Source organism: Triticum urartu, chromosome 5 (genome assembly GCF_003073215.2).
Source record: "Triticum urartu cultivar G1812 chromosome 5, Tu2.1, whole genome shotgun sequence".
In the NCBI taxonomy this organism is placed as follows: domain Eukaryota; kingdom Viridiplantae; phylum Streptophyta; class Magnoliopsida; order Poales; family Poaceae; genus Triticum; species Triticum urartu.
Genome location: NC_053026.1, coordinates 390,953,595 through 390,958,987, shown reverse-complemented (window position 1 = coordinate 390,958,987; position 5,393 = coordinate 390,953,595).

The window sequence follows — 5,393 nt, the reverse complement described above, 5'->3', positions numbered from 1 at the left end:
CCGTGAAAATTTGTATATGTTATGAGCTCCTGCTTAAGGTTCCGGGCTACGAATTCCTTCCTTGGTCCCTTCCTTCGCTAGAAAAATTCCTAAACCTACCATCGAGAAAGCTGGAAATCCTACCGGTGATGCGGTAACATTTTGAAATGAACCATTTTGATGATACATCATTTCAGGAATTTCCTTTCGCAAATGCTCTAGAAAAGGACAACAGAGTATGTAGTTGTCATCAAAGTGTCATCGCCGCATGAAATACAATTTCTGATAATTGAGATCAACACCACAAGTGTAAAAACAAGTGCCAGCAAGTTCCTTCTCAGAGTCACTCAGATCCTCGAGTGCTACGAAAATAAATTTTACAGGTTCAAGGGAACAACAAATCATGTCACATGAAACAGGCTAAAAACTTCCTTAAAAATAAACTTACCAACACAGGGTAAAGGGAACAACATATCTCCAGCCCGATAAAAATCAACACCAATCAACATTCCATAGTGCTATGAGAAGAATCAAATATAAAATGTTATTCTTACAACACGCCTCGAACAACGCCGATCCAACACCATAGTGAACATATATACAAAAGAATCAAAAGAGGAACAAGGGCCACTTGGCAAGCCATACCTACAAAGGACACAATGATTATTAAGAACTGATTGCATAACCGAGTTGGGAGTTGACATTTGATAGTGTTAGAAGCCCCCACCCATAATCACCCCGTAAAATCTCCATTACCTGGAAATATAATGGGAAAATAAATAAAAACAAACCGGAAATAGGGAACCAACGGAGAACACAATTACTGCCTAAGAATAAGGGCCGCCCTAGGCAGGCGGTAGCAACGACGGCGTCGGGAACCGCGACGGGGCGTGCATGGCAACGCCGACGGCCGGTGAAAAAGGAAACATAGAACGGAGCAAAAAGGCCAAGCAACGGCGACGGGGACGACGACGCGAGAGAAAAACAGATCTCAGAAACAAATCAAAACTATATAATACAAAATCTGAAATGTTGAAGGACTAAAGTGAAAAATGGAAAAACTGAAAAACACAGGAGCGCTCCTCCCACGTGACAAGTGTCGCTCACGGAGCGCCCCGAAAAAGTCTGAGGAGCGCTCCGCGCATGGCACTTGTCGCGCAGGGAGCCAGAGAGTACCCTCGACTGACCTTTGCGGGGAGTACTCCTCAACTAGTGATTTCGCGATCAAGAGTGATCTATTTTTTTCGTGGGAGTGCGATCCAGAAGGAAAGCTTTGCTTTTGAATGGGCCGGCCCAATTGTGCGTGCGGGCGCCAACAAGGAGGTCAATCGGCGCTCAAGGCGCCCTAGGCTTGTGCCTCTTCAGGCTTTCCAGGCAGCCCGAGCCGTCCCGAGCGATCCGGCCAGCCATGAGCCGGCCTGGTTGGCGGAGCAGGTCTCCCCGCCAGTCTATAAAAAGATCCCTTCCCTCTCCCTATTCACGCGACCGACCGGCTACCCTCGAGTTTAGGGTTTTTTCGCCTCTGGCGGTGACTCCCATCGCTGCCTTGAGTTTTCTCTCGTATCCATCGATCTACCACCGATCTGATCCTCCGCGCGCGCCTGTCCTAGTGCTGGCTAACGGAGGGAGAGATTGGCTAGCTGGTTTGGCCTGGTTTTTGATTCGGCGTGTTTTGTCGAGGGTTAACCCTAGATGGCGGTTGAAGCAGGATCGTCTTCCGCGGGTTAGTCAGGGAAGAAGCTGGAGGAGATGCTGCAGCACTTGGATCTCAAAGACGATGAGTTGGATGATGTGATCGTTGGGGAGGAGGAATCCAAGAAGTTCGCAGCAGATGCACGTTGGCTGGCGATCGAGAAGGTTAACACGACCTGGCAGTTTAGTTCATCATCGATGTTCGAGACCATGAAATCCATCTGGGGATTAGCACAAGTACCAAAATATAGAGAAGCGGGTGAAAATCTCTATATCTTCCAGATGTTCTGCTTAGGAGATTGGAAGAAAGTTGTCCATGGAGGACCCTGGTTATTACGGGGGATGGGTATGCTCATTGAGGATTATGATGGTAAGGAAGATCCAACGTCTTTCGTCTTTGATGGTTTGTACGTCTGGGTGCAGATCCACAATATACCAGAACTATACCGCAAGATCGAAGTGGTTGATCAACTAGCCCGACGCATTGGCCGAGTTAAGGAAACACAACTCTCACCGAGGCTCTTCTACGAGGGTGATTACGTACGAGTCCGGGCTAGGATTTTGGTTAAGAAACCCCTGACGAGGGTGATTCCGCTGAATGTGATAGGTGAGGGCAGGAAATTCCTACCTGTTAAGTATGAGAAGATACCATATTTCTGCCAAGTCTGTGGTCTCATGGGTCACAACCACGAGGAGTGTGGTGATGGAGTTTGGGAGGCAAAACATAAGCAATGGGGAGGTTGGATGCTAGCGCAGCGCAGGGAGATACCTCAGGAGCAGCAAGGTGGCCGAGCTCCTCGTGGAGGTAGGTTTGGAGGCCGGGGCAGAGGCAGAGCAGGACGTGGTGCTGCTCCACCGCGCCAACCATCTCCGGCGCGCAAATGCTCATCACAGGAGGCGGGTCTGGACTCGGACGCAGAAGTGGGAGAGGAAGATGATGTTATCAGTCCTCTGAAACCGAGCTATGCTGAGGGAGAGAAGCAAGAGGAATCCTTGGGGGCTCGTAGGAATCTGGATTTCGGCCAACACAAAGAGACACTTGGCTGAGACGAGCAGTCACCGGGATTCGAGGTGGGCACGAAAGCATTGGGTGAGAGCCAGGCTTTGGCAGCCGTCCCTCCACTACCCCCGCAATATGTATCTCCCAGAGAAGCAAAAAAGGCAAAAACAGCAACTTCACCACAGAAGCACAACACCAAGAAGATGGCATCATTGGCGGGCTCCGACGCGGGGTGCCGCCAGGCCCAATGAAAATATTAAGCTGGAACAGCCGCGGGATAGGCGATCCAGCGACAGTTCTTGAGCTCCGCGATCTCGTGGAGATTAGCTCGTCATCTATTTTATGTTTAGTTGAAACTCAGTTGCAAAAGAGTCGTGTGGAAGGTCTTCGGATGTCTTTAGGTTTTGATTTCAGTTTTGGAGTAGGGAGTAGTGGTCGCAGTGGCGGACTTTGTATCTTTTGGAAGAACTCTTTGGATGTTGAAATAAAAAACTATTCTGAGTATCATGTTGACACCTAGGTCACGGAACCTGGGAAGGAGCAATGGAGGATGACATGCTTTTACGGGGAAGCGACCAGGAGCTTGCACTACAAGACATGGAATACTATGAAGCGTTTGAGAGGGGAGAGCACCCTCCCGTGGATGTGCATAGGCGATTTTAACGAGATTCTGAGGCCTAAAGAGCAACACCGCCCCAATGAGCGTGATAGCTCTCAGATCGAAGCTTTTCGGGACGCAGTGGACGTGTGTGGTCTAGCGGATTTGGGTTACCGCGGTTTGGACTGGACTTGGGAGAAGAAGGTAGCCGCAGGACATTATTGCCGCGTTCGGCTGGACAGAGTTTTGGCATCACCTTGCTGGTCTAACCTTTTCCCTTTTGCCTCAGTTGAGCATCTTACAGCAGCAAAGTCGGATCACTGCCCGATCCTCCTGCAAACTGACCTAAATACTACATGTGTGCGCGCAAAACAGAAACAATTCCGTTATGAGTGTATGTGGGAGCGGGACACACGTTTCGGCGACATGCTTATCGAGGCCTGGAATTCAACAAGGAGAGCGCATACAGTCACAGAATTATCAGATAAGCTGGCGACGATAGCTGGAAGGCTGCAACACTGGGGACAGTCCACTTTTGGAGCAGTCCGGGCTGAACTCCGCCGTCTATGCAAGAATCTTGAGGTGTTGCGTTCGCTACCCAACCGCACCGGTCCATCAGCTGAAGAGGAGCGGGTGGAAACCTGCATGATAGAACTTTGTTTAAGGGAGGAGATCATGTGGCGTCAAAGGGCTCGAATCCAGTGGCTAGCGGAGGGAGATAGCAACACCAAGTTTTTTCACCGTAAGGCGAGCACGCGAAAGGCAAAGAACCGCATTACCGAGCTGCAACGGCCGGATGGTTCTACTTGCATGGATGAGCATGAGATGACAGACATGGCCACATCCTTTTACAGCAACCTGTATGCCTCAGAACCGACGGTGGGCATTGAGGAAGTTCTTTCGCATATACCCTCGAGAGTGGACGCCTCCATGAACGCCTCACTAAATGCACAGTATACCAACGCCGAGGTAAAAACAGCTTTGTTTTCAGATGTTCCCGACCAAGGCTCCAGGGCCGGATGGTTTCCCTACACACTTTTTCCAACGACACTGGGAGTTGTGTGGTGATGAGGTTACTGCTATGGTGCTCCGAGTTCTTAACGGAGAGGATTCCCCGGAGGAGATCAACAAAACGTTCATTGTTTTAATTCCCAAGATTGCTAGCCCAAAAAACTTAGCACAGTTTTGACCGATAAGCCTTTGCAATGTGACCTATAAGATTGCATCCAAGGCATTGGCAAATCAGCTCAAGCTTATTCTCCCCCAGGTCATCTCCGAAGAACAGTCAGCATTTGTACCAGGACGTCTTATTACGGACAACTTCATTTCAGCCTACGAATGTCTACATTATATGAAAACAAGGAAGCTTAAGGGCAATAGGTATTGTGCCCTAAAACTGGACATGATGAAATCTTATGACAGGCTTGAATGGCACTACTTGGAGAGAGTAATGCTCAAACTGGGAATCGGTCCATGTTTCACACAGACAGTTATGAGGTGTGTCACATCTGTGTCTTTTTCGGTCATCTTCAATGGTGAAAAACAGGAGGAGTTCAGGCCCTCGCGCGGTCTCAAACAGGGCTTCCCTATATCTTCGTATCTATTCCTTTTTGCTGCTGAGGGGCTCTCCTGTCTTCTGAAATCCACAAGACCTGATGAGAGCGTGGATGGTATCACAGTGGCGGCAGGAGCACCACAGGTAAATCACTTGCTTTTTGTAGATGACAGTCTTCTATTTTTTAATGCTACCCCGGAGATGGCAAATAGAGTGGATACCCTTCTTCAAAAGTATTGTGGGGCATCAGGGCAGCGCATCAACAAGGAGAAATCCTCAATTTTCTTTAGCAAGGGTTGCTCTGAATCCTCGAGGCAAGAGATCAAACAACTTCTCCAAGTTCAAAATGAGAAGCTTTCTGAAAAGTACCTTGGACTCCCTGCCGATGTGGGGAGAGCTAAGGAGGGGTCTTTCAAATATTTGAAGGACAGGATCTGGAAGCAAGTACAAGGCTGGATGGAGAAGGCACTTTCGGTTGGAGGGAAGGAGGTGCTCATCAAGTTCGTGGCGCAAGCAATCCCAACATATTCCATGGCTTGTTTTAAGCTTCCACGAGGCCTGTGCCAACA